This window comes from Triturus cristatus, chromosome 4_1 (assembly GCF_964204655.1).
Source record: "Triturus cristatus chromosome 4_1, aTriCri1.1, whole genome shotgun sequence".
NCBI lineage: Eukaryota > Metazoa > Chordata > Amphibia > Caudata > Salamandridae > Triturus > Triturus cristatus.
The window spans coordinates 716,344,802-716,357,318 of record NC_140585.1 but is presented as its reverse complement, the minus strand read 5'-3'; positions in this window follow the sequence as shown (position 1 = coordinate 716,357,318).

The window sequence follows — 12,517 nt, the reverse complement described above, 5'->3', positions numbered from 1 at the left end:
TTGATTAGATTGTCCACTCGAGTGCCACAATGAGCATCATCCCTACACAGGGAGGAATTGACTGACGCATGTGCAATGGAGGTGGCTCCCTTTTGCAAGCTCCACCTCTGTGAGCCAGAGATTGTTTTGGGATAGGTGCTGGTCGACCTGTGCAATTACGTGACTTCAGCAATGTGAGTATGGTGTCCATCCTCTGACCATGTGGAGCAATGTCATATATCATAACTGAATGCGTTTACACTAGGCCTGGGCTAAATTTCCGTTCCGCTTGCGGAAATTGCGATAATTTGACATTTTCACGTTCCGCGGCGAGCGCGAAAATGTCAAAATTTCCGCATTCCGCAGCTTAGCGATAATTTGTTTCTTGCTCGCGCTGTAAAATAATACATTCTCGCACGCGTGCGATCCCCTTACCTGAATCCCTGCGTTCGCCGACAAGTTTTCCCGATCCGGTTGCGTTCTCCACAAGATGTTGGATTGTTGGTAGCCATTTGCGCTGTCTCGCGACAGTTTGCGCCCGCAGTAATGTCATTGGTCGCGCAATCACGTCTTTCTACTCGCGATCATGCACCACGAGAAGAGTGAAAACAAGATGGCCACGCCCGCAAGCAACCGCATGGGTAAGTTGGCGAGCCTCGACCATGCAGAAAATACAGCGAACGGGCGGGAAAAAAACTTCTGCATCTTCGCGATATTTCCGCGTGTTTGCGGAGATTTGTAAAATGTTCGCGATAATTTGCGAAAGTCACTTTCGCAAATTCCGCCCACCCCTAGTCTACACAGATGTGTGTGAGTAGCTATGCAACGTGAAGTTCTGTTGTCACATGTGATGCAGGACACCACTCCTGGCCTGCTACCGATTTGGTCATTCCTACACACAGCCCTATTCAATCGATGGACGTGTGCCTACGTTGGGGGGTTGTGAGATTGTTGTTGATGTGCAATGGGGACACAGCCAGTACTCACCTTCACAGTCATCCAATTGGCCATGTGTCTCAGGGATACACATGTACATAGATGTCAGTTAACAGGGTGTACCTTCATATGCAATCAATCACTCCCTACATCCAGCCATACTTCCATATGTGAGTGAACATAGTCATGAGACATCTGTGTGATTTCGAATGTTTTATTCACATTCAGGTGATTGACAGAGCTGGAGCTGTACATGGCCATCCAAGGCCACATTACGTGGAAGCCCAGTGGTGGCCCAACCAGAGTTCTTTGGCATTGAAAAGTGATTAGGAAGAGGGGGAGTGCAGTGTAATTGTATAGCAGTGAAGGTATGGCAGTCTGTGTCGGGGTCCGGGTGAATGTCGCAGAGTGTTCTGGGGGTCAAAGGAGGTATTGTCCCAGGGCATGATGCATAGGGCAGAACCAGGTAGGGACAGGCCATTTGGCAGTGATGGATGCTACTGCCTCCTTCCTCACACAGTAATTACCATCCCCATCTTACTCCACTGATACGGGTTCTGTGTCTGGTATGTCCGGTGTGTGCGGCGGGGTAATGGCTGCATCACTGTGTGCCACAGACACAACAGACTGCGAAGGTGATGGGGCAGAATCACTGTGTGCCACTGACACTTCAGGGGTCGGTGCTGTGTGTGTCGATGTTCCCGCTTCAGTCATCTGGGACAGGCTCAGTGGCAGCAATGGCAAGATGATGAACTGCAGGGCATTGAAGTTCCCAGCTACTACTCGCTGGTGTCCAGGCATGGCAGCCATACTTCCAGCCTGCATCTGCTTCGTGGTCTCCATTGAGTCTCCATTGACCTCCCCATCTGTGCCAACTCTGTGCTGTTATCGCTGGTGCCTGTCTGATCAGACAGTTCTTGTATTCGATTAATGGCCCCAGTGAGGTCAGCCAAGGTCTTTGGTGGAGCATGGTCCATACAGTAACCCTAGGCGGACAACTACGCTATGCTTGCGAAGTTTGCATCGTTTGTACTACTTCGCGCTACGCGAATTGCACGTAGCACAGTGCTAAATTGCATAGCATAGCGTAGTTTACATTTTTTGCTCGCTCGCGGTCCTCAACCTCAAGCGAGCGAGCAAAATGACATCCCGTCAAGACTTTTTCCTCATTCGCGATCAGCAACATCAAGTTGCCGATCGCAAGCGTGGAAAATAAACCTCCCGGCAAGATTCTCAACATGGGAAGTTCAGGTTTCTCATTGCGAGTGGTCACATATGCTCGCGACCGTTCTCGATGAGAAATTACCAGTCCATGTTGAGAAAGCTGCCGCTCGAGTAAAAATCTACACGAGCGGCAGAAAAGGAGTGCTTGCGCTATGCAAGATGCCGTTTGCAATGATTGCACAGTGCGGACAAGCATCTGGCACTGTGCAATTATCACGAACAGCATACTACGCAGTTCGCGTAGTGCTACGCATATCTCGCGTAGTGCGCAGTGCACTTCGTGAAGCTACGCGTAGCGCTACTACGCGAACTATGCCCAGGGTTACCATACAGGGGTTATCCGATAGGGACTGTACTTGGTCCCTGATAGGACTCAGACACCCACGTATGGCATAGAGTTTGGCTGCCACAAGCTTGAAACCAACCCGCAGCTGTTCAGCCAACACCACTTGGCAACCCAACACATGCTGTTGGAACTCCTTATTTTGGTCGGGGGGTCCTGGGAGACCGCCATAGTGGTGTGTGTTTCCTGCTGTGTGGTCTGTGCAGTTGGTGGGTCACCTCGGGCAGCTTGCCTGCCTTGCTCCTGGGGATGGGGTGTGGAGGCTGTCCATTATCCGCTGGAGGGTGTCTTGACATATGTGCAGGTTATCCTCTTCATCATCAATGATGGGAAGTGTGGTGTGCTCTGCAGGAGGTGTTGCTTGTCCCTCTGCAATGTAAGGGGAGATGCAGGTTAACAGAGTTACACATGTATGTTGAAGATTTGCAGATGTTTACATTCAGACTGCATGCCAATGTACATTGTGACTGTTTTGGTGGAGCTGGCTATTTGATGACAGTCAGTGTGTTTTTCGACTACATGACCGATGTTTGGTAGTACCCATACATTATCATCACACAGTGTCAGGCAATGCCAGATGTGAGTAGACAGTTACTACACACATGCGGAACCTGTTGTGAGCCCTGTCCTGTGGTGTTGGTGTTGCACTTTGTACCACATTGCCGTCATTGCTGATGTTCTGTGATTGCTATGTGTGTGTGCTGCGTTGTGGCGGAGTTGCCCCTGCAGCTCTGATTTCATGTAGCCTACTCCCTGAGGCGGGGTGCCTTCGAATTCAGGGGTTGAATTGTTTTTGACTTGGATATTTGTGCTATCGAACAGATTTTGTGGCCTGGTGCATTATTCGTCTGCTGCGTGTATTGTACAGCATGGGTTGTGGGTCAGAGTGTGACCTGCTCCTTTACGGATGAGGTCTGCACTGGGCCACCTCCATGTCGATTCGTGGGCCATGTCATGTTTTTGGGCTGCTGCCATGCTATCGGGCATGCAGTGTTACTTGCATTGTCAGTGTGGGTCACAGAGCTGCTGCTTTGCTGGATTCAGCACATGTGCATGGGTCGGTTGTGATATTGGTGATAGGGAGGGGGGCCCCTTTGTGCACATTGTGGGTGGGGGCCTACTTGGTGTTTCTATGTGTGCTGCAGTGTGCCAAGGCTATCAGGGACATGTCCGACGAACATTGCGGGTGTGCAGTATGCTACACATAATTGTGCATGTGTGCCTTTGTGCCCATCTCCCACGTCCCCCCAGTCCCTGGTCATTACTCACCCTGTTGCTGTTGGGTCAGGTCGTATCGAGCTGTGTCCAGGCCCCCAAATCCTGCCACCCTCTCCACACTGCTGACTGTGGCCACCATTTCCTCCAGCTCATCCAGCTCCTCCTGTGTCGCAGGACTCCCACCTTCAGACGCCGTTGCTGCCTTCCTGTTGGCGGCAAGTTTCTGTTTGGTTTGGCTGTGCACTTCATGCCAGTGCCTCTTGACCTCCTCCAATGACCTCCTCGACACTCCGACTGCATTGAGGTTGGTGACGATGGCCTGCCATATTTCAGTTTGGGTTGCCAGTGCCACAGTGGAGGTGCCGAACAGTTGTTGATGGTGTTCTATCAACTCCATGACGATGATCTGCTCTTCCTGCGGACTGAACCCCATCTTCCTCTTCTCCTTGCCCTTCCCCGAACACGGGGTTCCTGGCTTGCCCTCCGTGGGGCTTGTGGAGTTCGGCTTGTCCTCTGCACTCGGTCCGGGTGCATCCATGGTGCTACGCAGTTTGAATTGGTTTCGGTGTTTTTTTCTTTCTTTTATAGTGCATTTTCCTGCCAGACACGTGGAATTTGCAGGCCTGTGGCTGTTTTTCACTGAATTTTGTACTGCGATTGGCCTCATTGCTGATTTTTTGCGTTTGCGTTTCGCATTTTTGCGGTGTGGCGTTGAATTTCACGCTGACATTTGACGCCTTATCTGGTGACTATCGCAGGCTACTGCCGGGTTGTGAATACTTGGTTGGCACGGCGTAATTTTCCCATGATAGGCTACTCTTGCGGTAGTTATTACTCGTTCTTGTCAATATACCCCTTGGAGCGTAAAAGGAAAATGAAGGCCTATGCTTATAAGTATTGTCATGCTAAATATGTTACTTTCACTACAGGAATTCAAATGTTTCTCCATCTGTCTCGTAGATGAAAATCTGATGCTTCCTTAAATGCTGAGCCATTTCATGTTGTGACCAGCAAAGGACGCATGGTGACTTCCCACCGTGGTGGGAAGTCCATTACATGTGATTCCTCGCATTTCCGACATGTGGCTTGCTGTTCATCAGGCCCCGACGTCAATGTAGAAATTGGGTCTAAAAGGACAAGCGAAAACTCCCTGACTGCTGTTGCTACTACGTCGCCAATTCAGACCATGGGCACTTCTGCCGCCTGTCCCCAGTTTTTGATGACACTGTCAGGACGTGTGATCAAAGTGCAACAAAGAATCATTGAAGAGTTATTGTTATATATATGTTTGTAAAAAAAAATATTATTTATTTAACAGAGGGGAAGATGTAGTGTTGTAAGGGTTAGCAATGATGAAATCCTTTTTGCTCCTGATGCACCCCGTAGAACTGTGACATAAGCGTTAGAGTATAGTGAAGTGAATGCAGGTTTAGAATGTTGAGTTTATAGTTACAGACAGAGGAATATAGACTTGTAATACTAAAGCTCCATGTGTGGAATAGTCATAGGCGGGTCCCAGGCTGAAGGGGATGCTACAGAATGAACCATAGGTTATGAGTAGAGGAAAAATTATCCATAGAAAGATTTTAAAAAATGAAGAAAACAAGTAAACAATACAAAATGGATGAGGCTGATGAATGAGGATATATATTAGTAGAGCATTTTGATCAGAAAGTGATGGAAATCAAAAATAGTGCAAGATTGATAAAACACCAAATTGTATAATTAGGAGTAAACGCTATAGAGGAAGAAAGCTAATGAAGGATAACCTCTAAAAAGCATAAATGTAGCTGAAGAAGTTCAGTGGTTGAAGACTTCTAGCTCCACTGAGAGGGCTAGAAAAGTGTCTACTAGATACTACGACTCACAGGAGCAGCCAAAAAGTCAGTCCGTATTGACTCACCCTCCTTGTAAGTTTCAGATCCTTTGGCATGTGAGCTAATGCCACTCAATTATGTTCTACATAGTTCTTTAAAAAATTTAAATATGCCACTTTCCATACGTTGCTATGGGTCTACGAAAACCAAATTAAGCTGGCTTTATCATTATGCCTCTTTGCCCCTTTCCTTTATAATAAAGTTCTGTTTTGGATTAGGATCTCGGCATCATAAGCACATTATCTACATACAAAAGATTTGAAAAAGATTTTTGGAGATAAACATTTGAAATATCTTCCTAGGTTTCATTACATTCAACTTTTATTGTGAAACCTGATGTGGGCATAACGTTGATTTACCCAGATAGCATTACTGAAACTCGCTTCTATCAGTTTTCAAAATGGAGTATCTCTGGTGGTCCCAAGCAGTGTCATCTTAAGGAAATTAGGGGCCATGTGCAAGGAGTATTTTGGAGGCCCCTGCGTGGCACAACTTTGAATTGTATCACCCTTTTTATTCTAATGTCAGACCAATGTTCCCTAACTATAATATAATATGTGGTGAATGTTGAGATACAGAAAGACACATAAGTGAGATAGAAGGACATTTTACCTTCCTACGGTGCCCCTTGGAAGAAGCGAGCCCTGGACAGTTGCCCACTTTGCCCATGCCTTAAAAAGTTTCTGGTCACAAGTGCAGTGAAAATTTGAAATCAAGTTGTTATCCAGGCAGCTCCTTTTGTCAACAAATCAGTGGAGTTCTCAGCAGTCACATTGTGTCCTTACGGGTGGAGGGGCCATGTACCCTGTCCTTTTTTGCAAACATGAAAAGTGTCTGTCAGGCTGAGCAAAGGTCAGCCTGACATTCACTCTTTATGTTCAGATAAGGCAGCCTGAGCTGAAGCTAAGTCAGACTCACAGCTCCTGTGGGCATGACATCTTCAGCCTGGCAAATCACTTGGAGGACCTCCCCCTTATTACGAGAGGTTGCATCAGTGATAATCTTAGACCTAGACATTTCAGGTTTGAGCCCTCAAGTGCCCAGGGAGACTGTCTATCACTGACATCAAGTATCAGATTGGGGTGTGGTCAGCAGTCTCACTGACCGCATCCCACTCTGTGATGAGTTAGGGACTGCTGCCTCTTCTCGCTAGCTGACCAGTGAGAAGAAGCGACAGTCACAACCCCCCTTGAACCTGCAAGACTTCCCTCCAGTGATGCTGCAGGTAAGTTTCATGTTTTCTAATGTTTGGTACATGTGTGCATGTATGTATGAATGTATGTGTATTTGTCAGTGAGTGTTGTGAATGAGGGTGTGTGTGTATATGTGTGAGTGTGTGTGTTATCCCCTGCTCAAATTACTGGTCACCACTGGTTCTCAGTTGACTGTCAACGGGATTGACACTTAGAAAATAGAATCTGTTTGTTGTGTTTTCAAGTATTTGGAGACAAAACCATTAATCCACTAAGCACTGTTCTTTTTGTGCGGTTGTTGAAAGGTCGGATCGCTACTTTTCTCTTTTTACCAGCCTACACCGGTTTGTCACAGAGCATTCTGTCCCTATTTATAAAACTGTGAGAAACAATTTACCATCAAAGCAATAGTATTTTGTAAAACTGAATCCTAACCAGCTGGGGTACTTTGTTACATTAAGTACATTTTGTGTTAAGCATAATAGATGAAAGTTGAATTAATATTCATGTGATGTAGAATTTTGATCGAACCTTTTTTATTGTATGTGCTATTTTTATGGGAAAATTTGTGAATTACATATTGATGATAAATATCAACTATCACATTTGATTTTAGAAATATGAGTTAGAAAAATATCCAAATTGAATTAAGAATTTATTTTTTAATTTTATAGTAATTCACAGATGACAATCTGATTTAGTAAAAGGCAAGTTGAATGTCCCATATGGATATTAACAAATATGTATTAAGTGGAAGCCCTATTCATACCATACAGAGTCCTGGTGATCTAGTGAAGTGGCACATTGAAACTGTTGTAAAATTGTCGATGTAACTTTGTAACACCTATAAAATTATCTTGTAGCTACTGGCAGTGTATGCATGTGGAGTTTCTCTACTCAGTTCACACAAAACATAGAAGATAGGGATTGGCATTAATACAGAACTTATAGTGTTCTGGCAAAGATGAAAACGTTTGAAATCCTTAAGTGAGGTGAAATGTAGGTACAGAAAAGCTGCCAAATTTGTCGTTTAACCACAAGCAACCCACCTTCTATAGTGTGTCAATGGCTTCCTGTCTTATTCATTTTTTGCCAAATGTTGAAAAGAGTTGTTGAATGTTACCCAAACAGTTTGAAACTTTTATAGAATCATGAATACGTGTAATCCATTAGACCAACCTGAGAGACGAAATTACTCCTTCCTAAATCAATTTCACAGGTTCCTATTCATAATATCTGTAAGAAATTAGGTTGCTGGTTGACTGGGGTGTAAGCCATGGTCAATCAGCAACCAACATCCGTTTCAGGGTTAGGCACAAGCAAACCCCAAATTAACCTGTCAAGCTTACCTCAGAGGCAATGTGTAAAGTATTTGTGCAACACTTCAAAAGGTAACACAATTAACACAGACCACATAAAGAGCCAAATCAGATTTGGAAAAAAGAGTATGTCATAATAAATAAAATTGGACCAAAATGACAAAAATCAATTAGTATAACCATAGAATTTAAGCTTTCAAGTTTGTTGTGAAAATAGCACCAAAAAGCACAAAGCACTATTGGGGATATCTGCTTGTGTAGGATAAGGGGAAAACTTACAAGTTCAGGATGACTATTGTGGTAAATATTCTTTTTACCGAAACTGAATTTCATACGGAATCTTAAAAAATACAGTAAAATAGCTCAGAATAACAAGAGGCAGAATCCGTGGTATAAGAGGTTTCTAAATGGGCTTTATTCCATCCAAAATGGCCGACTCGAGTCACGGCCTTCAGGTTCCGTCACCACGAGGGTTCAGGAAGTGAAGTACAATACTTTATTGACAAGAAGTAACTTTTATAGGTCATACATTTACAATGAAACAAGTGCAAAAAGGCGTAACAATTGATAAGATAAATTAACATAGTGATACGTAATTGAAACTAGGCGTAATAAGGAGCAAAAAAGAAACATGATTGGCTCTCATTATCTTACATAGGTGGATCTATACGATAATACTTAACATGGATGCGTGCGCAGCAGCATGACGTGTGATTGACGTGCAACTAGGGGGTGAAGGGGACTTGACATTTAGCTCTACATGTGGAGACGAGAAGTCTAGGGGGTCATGTCAACCTAATCCCAAATCATATATCTAACATCCTATGTTTAGAGAACTATGTTATCCACAAGGAAGGACTCTCGGACAGAATCTATTCTATACTAACTGTATGTGCGTGTACAAGCGTCTAAGTGTCTATATGAGAAGCGAGGGGCAGAAAACTTTCCATGGCAACAGGGCTATGAATCACTTGCAGGAGGACGGAAAGGCTGAGTCCTTTGCTTGTGAGCTAAAGGAAATGTTTACCTAAATCACTAGACAGGAATGCATCGGCTGAAGAGCAAAATAGATAATTCGAAGGTGAAATACAGCTTCTTGGCAGGCAGGCGAAAACTGGCCGAGGCAGGCACCGTTAGCTGCACAGGGAGTAGGACAAAGTTCATGGATACAGATGCGAGCTCAAGCTGAAACTGTCAGAGACAGAGAGCAGGGAAAGGCTTTGAGGAAAGAATCGGGCCTACTTGCCTGAACTGTAAAAATGGAGTACCTTAGCCATATAAAGTCGGTGGCTTTTCATACTTAGGAATTGAATATCCAGCCCATTGATGGCGGATCTGACAGAGAACATGTCGACGGTAGACACACATATGTTTGCGTCTTGGAAACTGGAACTGGAGGGAACATACATGTACTTGTGACATGCACATAGAATCGTTGGGGTCCAAGATAGGGGACATAACTGATCAGGAAAATCCACATTTCCACATTCCCTCCTTGTCCCCTACTTGCCCTTCAAGAGATATCAATCTTCATTATTCCATCGATTTGCTCATGGAGCATCATTTCTTCTTCCTTCTTTTTCCGGCATTTTGAACGAGAACTTTGATATGGAATGCATGATGTGGCACACAGACCACAAATCGCTGGTCCACATTGCAGGCATAAACAACAACTGAAGAGCATAAGAAGGCCAATACCTAGGAAGGATAGAACTCTCCATCCCCAGGCTGATATCACACTCCAAAACCACCCGGACCACGTCCAAGTGCCTGGATTCTCGTGTATCTGGTTTACAATCTTATGAAGGCGTGTTATAGCTTTATATACAGATGGCGAATTTTCTGGTATGAATATGCAGCAGCTGGATCCGATGACCCTGCAAGCTCCGCCCCTATCGGCCAGGATGACGTCAAGGACAAGACGATTCTGGAGAACAACAATTCTCATCACTGATTGTTCCTCTGTCAGATTGCCTAGGGCGGTTATAGTCTCGTTTACTACAGCTTCAAGAGTCTTGGTGAGTCTGCGTATCAGCTTACTATTTGATATTGTACCTATATAGGGGAAGATACCTTTATTGAAATCTACATACTTGTCCCATGCCGTCTCAGTATAATCGACAACTGGGAGATCTCTACGCTCTCTTTTGTGTACTAAATGAACATTTCGATAATAATCAGGGGGAGCTAGGAAAACAGGTGGCAAAAGGAATGCTATGTAACAGGTACCATCCCAATCTAGAGGCAGACGCATATATGCCGTCTGACCACATATAAAGTAAGAATGGCGAGAAGCTCTAAATGAAGATTTCCCTTGATCACTATATTCTACTGTAGTAACGCATTTGCTATGGCCCATGTGTATGGAACCAACTTTTCTCACACATAATTCACCCTTAACTGGAAATACTGACATAGTGGGCAGAATTAATTCAACTTCGGATTTGACGTTCAAAATCATGAGGTTAGGCGTAAAATTACCTAATTTATACACTTCATTTTCTAAATCAGTTCCTGTTCTACTGGGGTGACCCTCCTTATTAGGGTGACAGACTTTGAATAAAACTAGATTCAGATTTCCCCATATCCAATGTTGTTGATAAACTGCTGTGTCTGGGTCTATGGAATTTAGTAAACTAAACCATGCTCCACAGGAGCCATTGTGTGTGAACGGATGTGGAAAGAAAGGCAGAACTCCTTTGTTATTCTGATAGGGAGGGAGTCGGCCACACACCCAACAATTGGTGGCATTACTAGTCTGATGGGAATGATGTAACATACTAATGAAGGTGTTATTGCGCAGCGCAAGTCTATAAGATAATTCATGTGGCGGTAGGTCACTAAAAGAATGTTCAGCAGTAATATTATAAACATGTCTAGAAATAGGATGATATATGTGCAAAATCACACTCGTAATGATTATTAAAACACTCAATAAAAACAGAATTAATAATGTCCTCACACAGTAGCTACGCAGTGATTTACAATACGCCTGTCGTTTCAACATTTCTCTGGTATTTTCTCTACTCAGGTCCAAGGGATACATGTCAGAGACAATTCAACCGCTTCACCTTGGAGAGGACTTAAACAATCAAATTGCTGGACTGTTTGGGCCTAAGTTTTAATTTATAGTTCTGAGAGTCATTCCTTTCAACAAAGGGAAGTTTTGAATCAGTCTGTGATGGAGTGCAGGGCACAGTGTCTATATCCGAGGATAGTCCATGAAATTTCTTAACGTGACTGGAATGTATCCATCCTTTGCGGCCCTCCACTTTCACGGCTGTTCTTGTGGTCAGCAGGACTAGCTTCGGTGTTTTCCACCTGGGCTCCAATTGGGTTTTCCGATCGAAATTCCTCACAAACACCAGATCCCCCGGAGCAACGTCATGGGGTTTCACCTCAGTGTTGTCAGGAAAAGCTGCAGCTACCTGTGAACGACAAGATTGTAGTGCAGACATCAAGGAAGCCAGGTAATCTGTCAGCATATTACAATTAACATCAGTTATTTTACGTGGTACAGGCGTCCCCCACATATTTGGTGGCCTTCCGAAGATCACCTCATACGGGGATAGCCCTGTTCGAGAGTGTGCTACCATTCTTATGTAAAATAGTGCAACTGGTAAGGCTACTATCCAGTCAACACCTTTCTCCTTACATATTTTAGACAATCTGATTTTCAAAATTTGATTATGTCGTTCCACGAGACCTGCTGCCTCGGGGTGTCGGACACAGTGGAACTTCCACTGATATCCCAACAGAAGTGAGACATGTTTCATTAATTCGGATGAGAAAGGCTGGCCGTTATCTGAATATACAACACGTGGTAGCCCGTACCGTGGGAAGAATTCTCGAACTAACTGTTTGGCAGTAGTCGGGGCCGTGTAATCTGATACTGGGTACGCCTCAGTCCATCGGGAGAGAGCGCAGACAACTACAAGAACATATTTGAATCCTCGACATCGTTCCATCTGGATATAATCCATTTGGAGCACTTCAAAAGGATGATCAGGGGTCTGGAATCCACCCTGTTCTACGGGAACACTTTTTCCCGGGTTGAACTGACAACATATCATACAGGTACGGACCTTTTGTTTAGCTGCTGCTCGTAGATGTTTATTGAACCAAATGTGTTGAATGCTATCTAGCATAGCTTTTTCTCCTAAATGCGCCGGGCTGTGAATTGTAGCTATAATGGCTTGGACCATAGAGTCAGGAAGAAACCATACAGATTTCTCCTTCGTCATCCATCCCTGATCTGTCTGGATCCCTCCTAGTTCAGTCCATTTCTTTAATTCTTCTGCAGTAGCATGTGTCTGTATGTCAATTACGTCAAGTGCGGGATCCTTAATTGTCATACACTGTGTTGGTGTCTGAACTATTGGCTTTGTCATGTCTAATGTGCGATTCTGAGCAGTCTGTTTAGCTGTT